The sequence below is a fragment of the Hyla sarda genome, chromosome 3 (genome assembly GCF_029499605.1).
Source record: "Hyla sarda isolate aHylSar1 chromosome 3, aHylSar1.hap1, whole genome shotgun sequence".
Taxonomy (NCBI): Eukaryota; Metazoa; Chordata; class Amphibia; order Anura; family Hylidae; genus Hyla; species Hyla sarda.
Genome location: NC_079191.1, coordinates 22,721,419 through 22,739,847, shown reverse-complemented (window position 1 = coordinate 22,739,847; position 18,429 = coordinate 22,721,419). Strand labels below are relative to the sequence as shown.

General features: G+C 41.9%; 1 protein-coding gene across 4 annotated transcripts in view; it reads left to right on the top strand.

Moving 5' to 3' along the window:
- Positions 1-18,429, top strand: part of OPN5 (opsin 5) — a 99,685-nt gene that overhangs the window by 10,186 nt on the left and 71,070 nt on the right. Inside the window, exon 2 of one of the 4 annotated variants that reach the window (XM_056563861.1) lies at positions 12,292-12,383. The exons of 2 other annotated variants lie outside the window; for them this stretch is intronic. The gene's annotated coding sequence lies outside the window, so the exon portion shown is untranslated. Of the gene's footprint in view, positions 1-12,291; positions 12,419-18,429 lie in introns of all 4 variants that reach the window. One more of the 4 variants, XM_056563863.1, reaches the window with a different exon arrangement.

Here is an 18,429-nt window from a genome sequence, read left to right as displayed (position 1 = left end):
GCCCCAGTGTGTTTATAATAATTCATTGGCCTCAGTGTGTTTATAATAATTTATTGTCCCCAGTGTGTTTATAATAATTCATTGGCCCCAGTGTGTTTATAATAATTAATTGGCCCCAGTGTGTTTATAATAATTCATTGGCCCCAGTGTGTTTATAATAATTAATTGGCCCCAGTGTGTTTATAATAATTCATTGGCCCCAGTGTATATATAATAATACATTGGCCCCAGTGTGTTTATAATAATTCATTGGCCCCAGTGTGTTTATAATAATTCATTGGCCCCAGTGTGTTTATAATAATTCATTGGCCCCAGTGTGTTTACAATAATTCATTGGCCTCAGTGTGTTTATAATAATTCATTGGCCCCAGTGTGTTTATAACAATTAGTTGTCCCCAGTGTGTTTATAATAATTCATTGGCCCCAGTGTGTTTATAATAATTCATTGGCCCCAGTGTGTTTATAATAATTCATTGGCCCCAGTGTGTATATAATAATTCATTGGCCCCAGTGTGTTTATAATAATTCATTGGCCCCAGTGTGTTTATAATAATTCATTGGCCCCAGTGTGTTTATAATAATTCATTGGCCCCAGTGTGTTTATAATAATTTTTGGCCTCAGTGTATATAATAATTCATTGGCCCCAGTGTGTTTATAATAATTCATTGGCCCCAGTGTGTTTATAATAATTCATTGGCCCCAGTGTGTTTATAATAATACATTGGCCCCAGTGTGTTTATAATAATTCATTGGCCCCAGTGTGTTTATAATAATTCATTGGCCCCAGTGTGTTTATAATAATACATTGGCCCCAGTGTGTTTATAATAATTAATTGGCCCCAGTGTGTTTATAATAATTCATTGGCCCCAGTGTGTTTATAATAATTCATTGGCCCCAGTGTGTTTATAATAATTCATTGGCCCCAGTGTATATATAATAATTCATTGGCCCCAGTGTGTTTATAATAATTCATTGGCCCCAGTGTGTTTATAATAATACATTGGCCCCAGTGTGTTTATACTAATTTATTAGCCCCAGTGTGTTTATAATAATTCATTGGCCCCAGTGTGTTTATAATAATTCATTGGCCCCAGTGTGTATATAATAATTCATTGGCCCCAGTGTGTTTATAATAATTCATTGGCCCCAGTGTGTATATAATAATTCATTGGCCCCAGTGTGTTTATAATAATTCATTGGCCCCAGTGTGTTTATAATAATTCATTGGCCTCAATGTGTTTATAATAATTCATTGGCCCCAGTGTGTATATAATAATTCATTGGCCTCAGTGTGTTTATAATAATTCATTGGCCCCAGTGTGTTTATAATAATTCATTGGCCCCAGTGTGTTTATAATAATTCATTGGCCCCAGTGTGTTTATAATAATTCATGGGCACAAGTGTGTTTATAATAATTCATTGGCCCCAGTGTGTTTATAATAATTCATTGGCCCCAGTGTGTTTATAATAATTCATTGGCCCCAGTGTATTTATAATAATTCATTGGCCCCAGTGTGTTTATAATAATTCATTGGCCCCAGTGTGTTTATAATAATTCATTGGCCCCAGTGTGTTTATAATAATTCATTGGCCCCAGTGTGTTTATAATAATTCATTGGCCCCAGTGTGTTTATAATAATTCATTGGCCTCAGTGTGTTTATTATAATTCATTGGCCCCAGTGTGTTTATAATAATTCATTGGCCCCAGTGTGTATATAATAATACATTGGCCCCAGTGTGTTTATAATAATTCATTGGCCCCAGTGTATATATAATAATTCATTGGCCCCAGTGTGTTTATAATAATTCATTGGCCCCAGTGTGTTTATAATAATACATTGGCCCCAGTGTGTTTATAATAATTCATTGGCCCCAGTGTGTATATAATAATTCATTGGCCCCAGTGTGTTTATAATAATTCATTGGCCCCAGTGTATATATAATAATTCGTTGGCCCCAGTGTGTTTATAATAATTCATTGGCCTCAGTGTGTTTATAATAATTCATTGGCCCCAGTGTGTTTATAATAATTCATTGGCCCCAGTGTGTTTATAATAATTCATTGGCCTCAGTGTGTTTATAATAATTCATTGGCCCCAGTGTGTTTATATTAATTCATTGGCCCCAGTGTGTTTATAATAATTCATTGGCCCCAGTGTGTTTATAATAATTCATTGGCCCCAGTGTGTTTATAATAATTCATTGGCCCCAGTGTGCTTATAATAATTCATTGTCCCCAGTGTGTTTATAATTATTTATTGGCCCCAGTGTGTCTATAATAATACATTGGGCCAATGAATTATTATAAACACACTGGGGCCAATAAATTATTATAAACACACTGGGGCCAATGAATTATTATAAACACACTGGGGCCAATTAATGGAATAATGAATAATGGGTTATTTACGTAGTCTGTCAAAATTCTTACACAATTTTTTGTGCTTTATTCTATTTTAATACAACATTAAAAGGGGTACTCCAGTGAAACAAAGCTACTACCTTAATGTTAATTATAGAAAACATTTATTATATTACATTAATATAATTATATATATTAATTAACTCTATTAATTTTAAGATTGGAAATACACACTACACATCTTGTTAATTTTAGGACACATACATGAAGGCGTACCCACTAAATTTTAAAATTAAAGGGATACTCCGGTGGAAAACCTTATTTTTTTTTAAATCAACTGGTTCCAGAAAGTTAAGCAGATTTGTAAATTACTTCTATTAAAAAATCTTAATCCTTCCAGTACTTATTAGCTGCTGAATACTACAGAGGAAATTATTTTCTTTTTGGAACACAGAGCTCTCTGCTGACATCACGAGCACAGTGCTCTCTGCTGACATCTCTGTCCATTTTAAGAACTGTCCAGAGTAGAAAAAAAATCACCATAGAAAACATATGCTGCTCTGGTCAGTTCCTAAAATGGACAGAGATGCCAGCAGAGAGCACTGTGCTCGTGATTCAGCAGAGAGCTCTGTGTTCCAACCAAAAAGAAAATAATTTCCTCTGTAGTATTCAGCAGCTAATAAGTACTGGAAGGATTAAGAGATTTTTTAATAGAAGTAATTTACAAATCTGTTTAACTCTCTGGGACCAGTTGATTAAAAAAAAATAAAAAAAGGTTTTCCATCGGAGTACCCCTTTAATTTTAAAATTTTGTGGGTACGCCTTCATGTATGTGTCCTAAAATTAACAAGATTTGTTTTTCCAATCCTAAAATTAATAGAGTTAATTAATATATTTAATTATATTAATGTAATATAATAAATGTTTTCTATAATTAACATTAACATTAATGCAGTCGCTTTGTTTCATGATGCAGAAAAAGAACAGTTGTTAAAGTGGGTGTTACTTTCCTTTTCTGCAGACGTATGCACTTTCTGTAAGCCAGGTAGGACCTGGAATACATATGCGACTTTTAAACAGAGATGCTACTTTTTTTCTTCATAAATAGCGACTATTGCATTTGATAAATACATCACCACTGCAAAGTAAAAAAAATTACTACACGAGCAGATTTCAGAAATGTGCGTTGGAATATGCAAAAATCTAAAAGTCGCAGCATGTATAGAAAAGTCGCACGTGCGCACGTACATGTGACTTTTTTACGTAAATAAAAAATCTACGGAGCTTGATAAATCTCCTTCATAGTCTCTTATTACTTCTGCTGCAGAAGGAGACCTCTCACCTATTTTGTAGAAGCTCTGTACCCTACATGTAGATGATGGCTGTTGGAAAGTTGTAGTTTTTGCAACATCTAGAGGGCTACAGTTTGGAGACCACTGGTATATAAACATTTGGTTCTTTTGGGAAGCCATTGGGATGAGATTGTATATCATTAGAAACAGGTTATTGACTGCCAATCAATGAGTAGCTTGATCTATAGGAGAATAGAATTGTATCATCCTCAGTCGATGGGCCACTTTTTTAGGTTCTAAGAAAATCGGGGGAGGCTGTTACATCAACACAACTTTTATGTGCTATATGTGGCCAGATGACACCATGTGACATTACATCCCACTCTGGGGGTCAATCACTCATGGTGGTCGGTCAATATACTAATCAATCAGGGAATCAGACAATCAATCATGGTTTTCATTAGTATTTGATTACAGTACATGGAGCACAAGAGCCGTATACAACACATGTGACTCATATATAAGTGTGAGATCATATGTATGTGTCCTGACCTGAAGGATCGGCTGTCGTTTTAAGCTGTACCTGTCAGATCCCCAACCCCCCCCCCAAAAAAAAAAGAAGAATTAATATGTCACTCAGCACCTAATCCTGACCATGTACATCTAATTTTTATGCCTCTATCATCTATATTTATTATAAAAATCCCTCTTTTCTTTGTCTCACAGTGTTGGAAATCCTCTCAGGTAAAGGGGGCGTGTCCCTCCCTTGTGGTGGTGGGAGGTGATTGGTGTGTAATGGGAAGGGGTGTGTGATGGGAGGGGGTGCGTCCCTCCCTTGTGGTGGTGGGAGGTGATTGGTGTGTAATGGGAAGGGGTGTGTGATGGGAGGGGGTGTGTCCCTCCTTGTGGTAGGAGGTTATTGGTGTGTGGTAGAAGGGGTTGTGTCCCTCCCTTGTGGTGGGAGGTGATTGGTGTGTGGTGGGAGGGAGCGTGTCCCTCCTTTGTGGTGGTGGGAGGTGAGTGGTGTCTCATGCAGCCTTGTCCATGTGTCATCTCTTGTCCATGACTCATGGACAGGCCTGATGCTGTTGCAGGACTGATTAGTGTCCCAGTAGGTATGGGGGCCCCTAGTGGTGGAATTTTTTAGGAGCCGTTTTCTTTATTTAGTCTCTTCACATGTACAGTATTCTGTGCAGATTTCATGCACAGATTTGATGCGCAGGATTTCCAGCTGTGTTCAATCATTCAGTTTAGATTGAAATCTGCAGCAGCAGAAAAAATCCTGCACATCAAATCTGAGCAGAATACTGTACGTGTGAATAGACCATTGATATAAAAAAAAAAAAAAAAAAAAACATATTACAAAATTTCTTTCATTTCATCAGTAACAACATATAAAGAATGTTTGGATATGTGCCCATTTAGGATTCCTGGTATATTTGTTTACTTGTGACATGGATAGAGCCAAAATAATGATAGTAAAATGTCAGTGGGATGTATTTACATTCATTCTGGTGTTTTCAATCTGTTAGACAGATAAAGTGAATGGACAATAAAAATAATAGTGGTATTACGGTAAATCAGGCTTTCGGCATTTTTTTTTTCCACCTGTGACTCTGGAAGAGAATACTGGCAAATACGTATTTAGAGCAATTTCATTTAGCACCATTCTCAGCATTCTAGTGTGTTGGATCTGAGACACTGACACAGTGCGCCAACAGATTATTAGTGTCATTATGGTGAAGCTCAGAATTCCTTTTTTCCATCTGTAATGCTGAAAGAGAACACAGTACTGTATGCATTGCCACTCGTTGTACAGGGGCAGGAAGTCCATCTTTTGACAGGAGTCCCTGCTCCTGTACATATGTTGCATGTACTACTCCGATACTGTAGGGGTCCTTGCTAAAAGTCTAGTATACCCGCAGCCTCCACACAGCCATCTGTGACTCTGAAAGAGAACTCTGACCAAGAGTTTGGATAGGATTGTTTAAGTGTTTCCACCATGATCTAAACAAAAGGTTGTTGGGCCTAAAAAAAAGTCTGGTCTGTGTATGAGTAACCAGGTAGCCCAATTCCCCCTATAAGTAAGTCATTTTGAGATCCTTACTTTATTGACATCTTACAGTTATAAATGGCCACTGTTGTTTCTAACAACTTACCTTCATTTGTTATCATATGTGATTTCTAACAGATTTGTAAATCATTTAATTAACCCAAAAATGACTCTTCACCCCATTAAAAAGCTCTAAAATCTTGGCTACTAGGTGTTTCACTTCCTGCAATCTGCTGTTCACTGCCTGTTGTCAGGCTAAGTCTGTCTTTAGTAACAGCTAGATCGGGACAGAACACAGATAGTGGGGGTAGGGCTAAGGCGCCTTTCACACTGCCGTTGGTCCATGGCAGTGTGAGGGCTGCTGGAGAGCCGGGCAGAATAACGGGAGAAAAATTACAGCATGTGCTGTGTTTTTCTCCCGCTATTCATAATGGCACCCGGTGGCCCTCATAATGGTAAATGGGAGCCACCGGGACCCTTTGTTTGCCACTGCTCCCCATTATAAGAACGGACGTTAAAGTCTGAAAAAAAAAGAAATAGAGAATTTGACGGTCGTACTTGATGGGGAGCAACAGCAGCATGAAAGTAACCTAAGATAGTGCTTTTTGCAGGAGAGCAAGATAATGCCTGGACTGTGTACCTGCAATCTGTAAGCCTGTCTGCTTCTTCAGAAAATGTAAGCAATTAATAAATGGTAAATCAAGGCTTCCCTCTCATCTGTGAGCAGCCATGAAGTTCTGGGCAGCTGTCCTTTGTGTAAATACCAGTGATCTTATAACTGGATGTACACAATGCTATCTCCTGAATGTAGCTCTCCCTCCTCCTCTAGTCTGCAAGCTTTTTGTCATCATCATCATCAGTTCAGTGCTTAGAGTAACCCCTTCCTTGCTGTACTGTTGCTTTTTATTTCCTTTCTGCTCACATAGCACCTTTCAAACCGAGAGCATCCGTAACTCACTTCTCCTCCTTCCCACATGACATCTATAGTATAAAACTGTAACTCATCCCACAACATAGTATGAGCCTGTTCAGTCCTGTACATTTCACCAGCACTATATCATGGCATAGCAGAAAGGAATAAGTGCTGATCTGTGATTGACCAGGGAGGAAGTAACTATGTGTGTACTGGTGTCAAAATCCCTACTCTGGACCTCTCCCCCATGGAAGGGACTCTCAGGGGCTCAATAACAGCAATGAGATCACTACAATCACCTTGTCATCACTCTGAAGGGTTAACAATATCAGACAATTATTAAGGGTACATTCACTCATTGATAACTCGCAGCAGATATTGTGCTGTAGGAAATCCGCTTTGTTACCATTCACTTTAATAGGTCAGTGACTACTTCCCGTATCATTCCGCCAGCACAGTATAATCTTTGTTTCCCTATTAGTTGTGATTTGTATAATTGTATGTCTTGTGATTTTATTCTCTGTACAGTACTGGAAGGTTTTTGGCCTCTCCTAGTGTTATGCCAGTGTCTTGTGACACTTCCCTTTACAGTCCATTCTCCAGGCAGACAGGATCCCCGGGAGCTGGAGGATGATGGGTAATTACATCCATTCACTTTACTGTGCGCCACTTATTATAATAACACTCTAATACTTGATTCTGTTGTACTGCACATCTGACATGATTGGAGGAGCGATAACATTATATTATATATATAATAACATTATAATACATTTCTTAAAACTGTATTCAATTTAGACAGCAAACAGAAGCAGTGCAAAAGGTATCATACTGGTGTGCATGGGGGTCCACAGGGGAAGGGGGGCTATTACCTACCCACTGGGGGTCTACAGGGGGAGGGAGGCTATTACCTACCCACTGGGGGGTGTAGAGAGGGAGGGGATTATTACCTACCTAAACAAGAAAGTAAAGGAGAGGGGGCTACTACCTACATACTGCAAGCATACATAAGAAGGGGGCTACTAACTTCCCACTGGGATAAGTAAAAGGGGAGGGGGCTACTACCTACAGTGGGGCAAAAAATATTTAGTCAGCCACCAATTGTGCATTGTGCAAGATGAGAGAGTCCTGTAATTTTCATCATAGGTATACCTCAACTATTAGAGACAGAATGGGGGGGGGGGGAGAATACAGGATATCACATTGTAGGATTTCTAATTAATTAATTGGTAAATTCCTCAGTAAAATAAGTATTTGGTCACCTACAAACAAGCAAGATTTCTGGTTCTCACAGACCTGTAACTTCTTCTTTAAGAGTCTCCTCTGTCCTCCACCCGTTACCTGTATTAATGGCTCCTGTTTGAACTTGTTATCAATATAAAAGACACCTGTCCACAACTTCAAACAAACAGTCACACTCCAAACTCCACTATGGCCAAGACCAAAGAGCTGTCGAAGGACACCAGAAACAAAATTGTAGACCTGCACCAGGCTGGGAAGACTGAATCTGCAATAGGCAAGCAGCTTGGTGTGAAGAAATAAACTATGGGAGCAATTATTAGAAAATAGAAGACATACAAGACCACTGATAATCTCCCTCGATCTGGGGCTCCACGCAAGATCTCACTCCATGGTGTCAAAATGATCACAAGAACAGTGAACAAAAATCACAGAACCACATGGGGGGACCTAGTGAATTACCTGCTGGGACCAAAGTAATAAAGGCTACCATCAGTAACACACTACGCCGCCAGGGACTCAAATCATGCAGTGCCAGACGTGTCCCCCTGCTTAAGCCAGTACATGTCCGGGCCTGTTTGAAGTTTGCTAGAGAGCATTTGGATGATCCAGAAGAGGATTGGGAGAATGTCACATGGTCAGATCAAACCAAAGTAGAACTTTTTGGTAAAAACTCAACTCATCGTGTTTGGAGGAGAAAGAATGCTGAGTTGAATCCAAAGAACACCATATCTACTGTAAAGCATGGGGGTGGAAACATTATGCTTTGGGGGCTGTTTTTCTGCAAAGAGACCAGGAAGAATGATCCATGTAAAGGAAAGAATGAAGTGAAAACTTCCTTCCATCAGCAAGGGCATTGAAGATAAAATGTGGCTGGGTCTTTCAGCATGACAATAATCCCAAAGACACCGCCCAGAAAACTGGCTTCATAAGAAGTATTTCAAGGTCCTGGAGTGGTCTAGCACGTCTCCAGATCTCAACCCCATAGAAAACCTTTGGAAGGAGTTGAAAGAATGTGTTGCCCAGCGACAGCCCCAAAAAAATCACTGCTCTAGAGGAGATCTGCATGGAGGAATGGGCCAAAATACCAGCAACAGTGTGTGAAAACCTTGTGAAGACTTACAGAAAACGTTTGACCTCTGTCATTGCCAACAAAGGGGATATAACAAAGTATTGAGATTAACTTGTTATTGACCAAATACTTATTTTCCACCATAATTTGCAAATAAAGTTGAGGTATACCTATGATGAAAATTACAGCCTCTCTCATCTTTTTAAGTGGGAGAACTTGCACAATTGGTGGCTGACTAAATACTTTTTTGCCCCACTGTACCTTCTGGGGGTGTATAGGGGAGGGGCTACTACCTAGCTACTGGGGATGGACAGGGCATGGGGACAACTACCTACTGGAGGAGTGTACAGGGTAAGGGGGCTACTACCTACCTACTTGGGGTGTACAGGAGGAGGGAGGCTATTTCCTACTTGCTGGGGGGTGTATAGTGGAGGGGAGTTACTACCTACCCCCTGAGGGATGTACAGGGAGATAACCACATGGGAAAGAACAGGAGTAGGGGGTTCCCATCTATCTACCTGAGATGTAGAGGAGGGAAAAAGGCTTCTATTTACCTACTGGAGGTGTACAGGGGGAATGTCCCATTCTAATGTGGGACACCCATCTACCAACTAGGGAACCTACCTACTTGGGGATGTACTGGTCTAATGGGTAGCATCTACCTACTGGGGGACCTTTTACTGGAGAAACCTACCTGCCTACTGGGGACACGTACTTTCCTACTTTCTTGGGCACTTATCTACCTTATGGTTGGCCCTACCTATGTACTAGGGGGGAGCCTAATGGGAGTATCTACCTACTCAGGCATGGGGGCACCTACCTTCCTACTGGGCAGCCTTATCTACTTACTGTGGGAAAGTACCTACTGGAGGACATACCTTCCTGCTTATCTGTCCACTCTGTGTAAGACATTACCATTTTGTATTCAATAGATGGAGAGTTTGTATAAAGTTGTGGAATAGATGAGAAGGGGACTAGAAATGCGATGAGCCTTATTGGCAGTTTAGGTTGGATAGAAAAGATGGGAAAAGAAAGACTCCTACCAGGGAAGGCATTATCTGGGAGTCACTGGATGTAACTGGAATAATACGGTCTGCAGAGCTGGTATCTACTTCTATATGGTCACTGTAAGGTAGAAAGGGGGAAGGCTGGTCTTTCTATAGTGTGTATTGTTCAGTAACAGTGTAGTCGTAATAGTCACAAGTTAATGCTAATATGTAATCATGGTGTGGCAATATAATTTGCACAGTGTATACCAGTACTATTGGCAATATTGGTCTCAGTATACTGTATTTGGTTAGTCACAGTAAGATGGTAATATGTATGGAGATAATATTCCTCCTTGTATACTGGTATTATTAGTAATATTGGTCTCAGTATACAGGATTTGGTCAGTAACAGTATGATGGTTGTCAGGATCCGGACTGGCGGCTGGTGAGGACACAGGAGGTGGATCCTCTGTGCCAGAGAGGCGATGGCGCGGGTCGTACTGGAGGATCGGTTCTAAGTAGTTACTGGTGTTAACCAGAGCCCGCCGCAAAGCGGGATGGACTTGCTGCGGCGGTAACTACCAGGTCGTGTCCCCCAGTAGCGACTCGACCTCTCTGGCAGCTGAGAAGGTGAGGTCAGACGTAGCAGAAGGTCAAGGCAGGCGGCAATGGTTCGTAGTCAGCGGCAACAGCAGAAGATCTGGATACACAGGCAAGGAACACACTAAACGCTTTCTCAGGGCACAAGGCAACAAGATCTGGCAAGGACAGGAAGGGAAAGTGGGTTTTTATGTGTAGGGAGTGATTATGAACTGATAGGACCAGGCACCAATTAATGATGTACTGGCCCCTTAAATTTGAGAGACCCGGCGCGCGCCCTAGAGAGGGACTGAGCAGGTGAGATGATCGGGATACGACCCACGGGCAGGCACGTCAGTCGCGCTGATCGCATCCCCGCCGGGGGACACAGAGCAGCGCTCCCGGTCAGTGAGTCTGACCGGTGCGCTGCAAGCATGAACAGAACGCCGCGAGCGCTCCGGGGGAGGAGCGGGACCCGGAGCGCTCGGCATTACAATGGTAATATGTATGGTGATAATCTTCCTCCTTGTATATTGGTATTATTGGTAATATCGGTCTCGGTATACTGGATTTGGTTAGTTACAGTATGGTTGTAAATACAGTGACAATAGTCCTCCTGACTTGCCAGACAGGCTGGCACTGATCCGATTGATCAACAAAAGACATAAAGGTCCTTGTACAGCTTATCCATTCTTGAAAATGTATAAGACCATGTAGAAATGAATTCACACGGTGTGGACTTGGAACAGGATTTGGGAACAGTAACTAAGGGTACATGTGTGGCCTGTATATCTATGACTGCTGTAGGATGCATGTCTCTGGCAAAGGCCAGGTCCTCAACTAAGGAGAACAGATTTAGGCCCTTTTCTTTCCCCAGGAAAGAAGGTTTGGGCTTGGGACTGGTTCCTGCAATTATTGGCTAGGAAATGTCATGTGATCAAATCAGCTATTCAGCAGTACAATAAAATGTAATGCATGTGAAAAACATCTGCACTCTGGTTTCCTTGGTGTATTTATACAATGGCACTTAAATACAGAAAATACATATGCAATGCAAATAATCACAGGTGCAGTACTATTCAGCACTTAAGCTACACATGGGCATCCAGCAAACCTTGATTTACTCAACCACCAGACAACTCTGATGGGCAGCAGCTGGGACACCACATGCATGTACACAGTGCTATCTCTAAATGTAAATCTCCCTCCACCTCTAGTCAGAAAGCTTGTCATCATCATTATCAGCAGAAGTTCATTGCTTAGGACAGTGTTTCCCAAACTTTTTTTTTTTTTTTTTTAGCTTGGGGCACACATCTATTTATTTATTTTTTTTACTGTGGGGCATACCTAGCCTTTGTGGGCTTGCCCTACAAACTTGCCCTTTGTGGGTAGGACTAATTTTTAGGTATTTTTTGCCCTGTAGGAAACACTGGGTTGTAGGTAGTTTGTCCCTTTAGGTAGGACCGGCTGTAGATAGTTTGTCTCCTGTAGGTAGCTTGACCCCTCCCCCTGTAGATGGACTTCTCTGCTGGTAGATTTCCCTCTCTAGGTAGGACCCCCTGGTAGGTAGTTACCACCCTCACTTTGTAGGTAGGACCACCGAAGAAGCAAACCCTGAAGGTTGCTTGCCCACCCTGTAGACCAGACCTCCCTATAGGTAGCTTGTCCCCCACTGTAAGGCACTTACATACTTCATACTGTTTTTGGCTCCGTTCTGTTTAAAACTCCATATCATTGTGTCCTGTGGAGACACATGTGAACATACATGTCACTCTGCTTTCTCCATAGTGTTACACGCAGGCCCGGTGGAGCGGTATGGTCACATGCACCTCCATAGGATTCCATGATATGGATAGGGAAACCTGCACACAGGAAAACAGGTGAGAGGAGCGGGGCTGCAGACAGGATGAACTATGTAAGTAAGTGCTGTCAGCTTGCGACACACCTACAAATGTGTAGTATGCCATGGCTTAGAGTAACCTCTTCCTTGCTGTGCAGTTGCATTTTATTTTCTTTCTGCTAACATAGCACTTTTTAAAGCCAGTGCATCAGTATTTTCCAGAATGTTTTTGGGATCGATCCCTGAATATCTCTTCTACTGTTAATACCATGACTGCTTCCCATATCATTCTGCCAGCACAGTATAATCTTTGTAGAATGTTTTGCTATTTAGTTGTGATTTGTATAATTGCATGTCTTGTGATTTTATTATCTATGACCGTACAGTACAGGAAGGTTGTTGGCATATCTTTCCTAGTATTATGCCAGTGTCTTATGACAGTTCCACATCCCTTTACATAAAATTGGTCTCAGTATACAAGATTTAATCAGGTGGTAATATTCCTCCTTGTACACTGGTGTTATTGGTAATATTGGTCTCAGTATACAGAATTTGGTCAGTAACAGTATGATGGTAATATATATGGTGATAACTAGGGATGCACTGAAAGGGAAATTTTGGGCTGAAACCCAAACCGAAAATTTAGGTTGTGCTTTGCCAAAAACCGAAACCGAAAATGCATTGCCCCACCCACTTTTTTAATATAGTTTTTATATAACTTACGGGGATGTATGAGGGCTTATTTTTTGCGCCGTGATCTGTAGTTTTTATTGGTACCATTCAAGTTCTGATGTTTTTTTTAATACTTTTAATAATTTATTTCTGATAAAAATCCATATTTTTGGACTTAGATTTTTTTTTTTATGTTTACGCCATTCACCATATGGCTTCATTAACATATTGTTTTTATGAACCAGACATTTACGCACCCGGCAATACCAAATATGTTTTATTTACATTTTTTTTACACTTTTTTTTTTTTTAAATAGGAAAAGAGGGGATTTAAATTTTTTTTTAATGGGGGGACGGGCTTATTCACTTTTATTAAAACTTTTTAAAATATTTTATTCACTACTTTTTACTACAACCTCCACTATGCAGTGCAACAATGCACTATAACTCCCAGTATGCAAAGGAACAAAGCACTACAACTCCCAGTATGTAGAGATACAATACATTACAAGCCTTTTTGTCTTCTGTGCTGGAGGTTATGAGCTTGTGTAATGTCCCAGTACGGGATATAACCCTGTACAGTACTTAGGCCCTGTCAGGTTGAGTCCCTCAGTGTCCTGGGGGCTCTCCTGCAGTGCTTCCCCCATAATGAAGTTACTGTTACTATGTCTAGCCAGTACAAGGTTATGTATTATGTGTATATAAAGGACCTTTAGAGGACCAATGTAAATGTCTAAAGGATCTTTGAAGTTATCACATGTTATGCTATCACGTTACCCAGAGAGCACCAGTAAAACACATGACTTGCAGCTTGACCTATGGGCTTCTGGCTCAGCCCCCCTTTATAAGAGGGGCGGCCATTACAATCACTCTCTTACACAAGACCTTTGCTGAGGCACAGCCAAGCACAGACCTCAGATCCAGCATCCAATACACATGGAGGCCATAAAGCCTGTACACAAGCCTGCATACGTCAGTAAGTCCAGCCATCTATGTCTACTGTCTCAACCTACAACCAAGTCAAGTTACCAGTAAAGTCAATTATAGTCAGAGTGGCTGCATGGAAGTCTGATCCAAAAGTATTGCAACCCCAAGCAAGCTGCATGGCCCTTTCCGTGTTACTGGCTGACTCTCTGGGATTCTGGCCTAGCTGTAAAGACTGTCACAACTGTCTGACCTCAGTAAAGCCTCCGTTAGCCATAACCTGGTCGTGCACTCTTCTTGTCCTGCCTAACCTTGGGATAACGGGCATATCGTTTTGATGGTTACCGATCCCCAAAAACCACTCTGGCGTCACGAATATTAGGGGTTAATAACATCTTGCCCCTGGGGTTAACACCATCTGCCCCATCCACCTACACCCTTCACGCCCCGTGGTCACCCCACAACTCGGGGTCACCACACTTGTAATACGTTGTATCTCTACATACTGTTGGTTGTAGTGCTGTGTATCCTTTTCCATATTAGATTTACATACTGGGGGTTGTAGTGCTTTATCCCTTTGCTTATTAGAATCTGTAGTACAGACTCCAATATGCTAAGTGACAAAGCACTACAATCCCCAGTATGTAAAGGTACAAAGCACTACTTTAACTGCTAGTAACTGCGGCTGATGAAGACTCCTCACTTCATGAAGGGCAGACAGGCGCGTAGTCCTCCACGGGAGTGGAGAAATTAAATTATTTGCCCTCCTGTTGATTTTGTACATTTGTCCCCTTACAAAGAAATGATCGGTCTATAATTTTAATGGTCGGTTTATTTGAACAGACAAAATAACACCATAAATATCCAGAAAAACACACTTCCAATAAGTTATGAATTGATTTGCAATTTAATCAGTGAAATAAGTACTTGCCCCCTAATAATCAGCAAGATTTCTGGCTCCCAGGTGTTTTTTATACAGGTGACGAACTGAGATTAGGAGCACTCTCTTACAGGGTACACTCCTCATCTCAGCTTGTTAAAGGGGTATTCCGGTGGAAAACATTTTTTTTTAAATCAACTGGAGTCAGAAAGTAAATTACTTCTATTTAAAAATCTTTACCCTTCCAGTACTTATGAGCTTCTGTATGCTCCCCAGGGAGTTTGAATTTCCTTTCTGTCTGACCACAGTGCTCTCTGCTGACACCTCTGTCCATGTCAGGAACTGTCCAGAGCAGGAACAAATCCCCATAGCAAATCTATCCTGCTCTGGACAGTTCCTGACATGGACAGAGGTGTCAGCAGAGAGCACTGTGGTCAGACAGAAAAGAAATTCAAAAAGAAAAGAACTTCCTCTGTAGTATACAGCAGCTGATAAGTACTGAAAGGATTAAGATTTTTTAAATAAAAGTAATTTACAAATCTGTTTAAGTTTCTGACTCCAGTTGATTTAAAAAAAATTGTTTTCCACCGGAGTACCCCTTTAACAAGCTGAGATGAGGAGTGTACCCTGTAAGAGAGTGCTCCTAATCTCAATTCGTCACCTGTATAAAAAACACCTGGGAGCCAGAAATCTTGCTGATTAATAGGGGGCAAGTACTTATTTCACTGATTAAATTGCAAATCAATTCATAACTTACAACAGTTGATTAAAAAAAAAAAAAAATTCCACCGGAGTACCCCTTTAACTCTATAAAAGACACCTGTCCACAGAAGTGATCAATCCAATTCCAAACTCTCCACCATGGCCAAGACCAAAAAGTTGTCCAAGGATGTCAGGGACAAGATTGTAGATCTACACAAGGCTGGAATGAGCTACAAGACCCTCGCCGAGCAGCTTGGGGAGAAGTTTACTACAGTCTGTGCCATTATTCACAAATGGAATAAACACACGATAACAATAACTTCCTCTCAACATCACTCAGTCTCCCTAAGTCGGGGGCTAGATGTAATATCTCACCTCGTGGAGTTTTATTCATCATGAAGAAGGTGAGGAATCAGCTCAGAGCTACACAGAAGGATCATGTCAACGATGTCAAGGCAGCTGGGACCATAGTCACCGAGGAAACAATTGCTAACACACTACGCCATGAAGGACTAAAATCCTGCAGTGCCTGCAAGGTCCCCCTGCTCAAGGAAGCTCATGTACAGGCCTGTCCGAAGTTTAATAATGAACATCTGAATGATTTAAAAGAGAGGAGGATGGTGCCTTGTGTAGTCCAAAGGGGGAACACTTGGTTGTGGAACTTAAAGGGGTACTCCGCTGCTCAGCGTTTGGAACGAACAAACTGTTCCGAACGCTGGAGCCCCGCCCCCTCATGACATCACACCCCGCCGCCTCAATGCAAGTCTATGGGAGGGGCTATGATGTCACGAGCTCCCGGCGCCGACTCCAGCATTCGGAACAGATTGTTCCAAACGCTGAACAGCGGAGTACCCCTTTAAATCTATTGGAATGTTGTCTGGTGTCATGATGAGGTATAAAAATATCATCCCTGCAACATAGGGGTAAAGCCATGAAAGTAGCTTCTGGCCATCTTGAGTTTTTATAACTGATGGGCCTAGGAACTATTCCACCGATGGTCCCAGGAACTATTCCATCGATGGTCCCAGGACCTATTCTACTGATGGGCCCAAGAATTATACCACTGAAAGGCCCAGGACCTATTCCACTGATGGGTCCAAGAACTATATAATTGATGGGCCCTCAAACTATTCCACCGATGGTCCCAGGAACTATTCCACTGATGGGCCCTGGGCACCCCATTTTGACATTGGCACCCTCCCAGCTGTCATCTACAGACTCGGAAACTGAAACCTGTACAGTCTATACAAATAATTTTGTGATTATGTTTATCTTGTGTGTATAGAATTCATTTTGTGTCACGGAACTTACCGTATTTTTCGCCGTATAAGACGCACTTTTTCTTCCCCAAAACTGGGGGGGAAAAGTCGGTGCGTCTTATACGGCGAATACACCCCTATCGCGGCGGTCCCTGCGGCCATCAACGGCCGGGACCCGCGGCTAATACAGGACATCACCGATCGCGGTGATGCTCTGTATTAACCCTTCAGACGCGGCGATCAAAGCTGACCGCCACGTCTGAAGGGAAAGTGACACTAACCCGGCTGTTCAGTCGGGCTGTTCGGGACCGCCGCAATTTCACCGCGGCGGTCCCGAACAGCCTGACTGAATAGCCGGGTTAGTGCTTACAGGACCCCGAGAGGGACCTTACCTGCCTCCTCGGTGTCTTCTCCGTTCAGGGATCCCCTGTATGGCCGGCGCTCTCCTTCCTCGTCATCACGTCGTCGCGTACGTGCGTCGGCATGCGTAACGACGTGATGGCGGCGACGGAGAGCGATGATACCCGGCCGGCAGCAGAGACGTTCCGGAGCGACGGGGACGCGGCGACAGCGATGGAGCGACATCCAGGGCAGCGGTGACGGGTCCGGAGCGACGGGGACACGTGAGTATTACCTCCTATGCAGTGGTCTTCAATCTGCGGACCTCCAGATGTTGCAAAACTACAACTCCCAGCATGCCCGGACAGCCAACAGCTGTCCGGGCATGCTGGGAGTTGTAGTTTTGCAACATCTGTAGGTCCGCAGGTTGAAGACCACTATTGGGTTCAAAATAGGTTTGCACCTATAAATTGGGTGCGTCTTATACGCCGGTGCGTCCTATAGGACGAAAAATACGGTAGTTTGGAGTACAAAATGTTATATAGAGAGAGTTAGTGAGGATACTGTTATTTACCCCAGGTGTGCAGGACTAGAAAAGGGGTACTGTGCAGTGTCTATGGGGGAGATTTATCAAAATCTGTCCATAGGAAAAGTTGCTGAGTTGCCCATAGCAACCAATCAGATCGCTGCTTTCATTTTTCTCAGGCCTTTTCCAAAATGAAAGAAGCGATCTGATTGGTTGCTATGGGCAACTCAGCAACTTTTCCTCTGGACAGGTTTCAATAAATCCTCCCCTATGTGTACAGAATAAGTGCAGATACTGTTGTTTAACCCCTTAAGGACTCAGCGTTTTTCAGTTTTTGCATTTTCGTCTTTTCCTCCTTACTTTTAAAAATCATAACCCTTAAAATTTTCCACCTAAAAATCCATATGGTGGCTTATTTTTTACGCCACCAATTCTACTCTGATATGACATTAGTCATTTTACCCAAAAAATCTACGGCAAAACCCCCCCCCCCCCAAAAAAAAAATCATTGTGCGACAAAATTGAAGAATAAACGCCATTTTTTAACCTTTGGGGCTTCCGTTTCTACGCAGTACATTTTTTGGTAAAAATGACTCCTTATCTTTATTCTGTAGGTCCATATGATTAAAATGATCCCCTACTTACAGTATATAGGTTTGATTTTGTCGTACTTCTGGAAAAAATCATAACTACATGCACGAAAATTAATACGTTTAAAATTGTCATCTTCTGACCGCTATAACTTTTTTATTTTTCCGCATACGGGGCGATATGAGGGCTAATT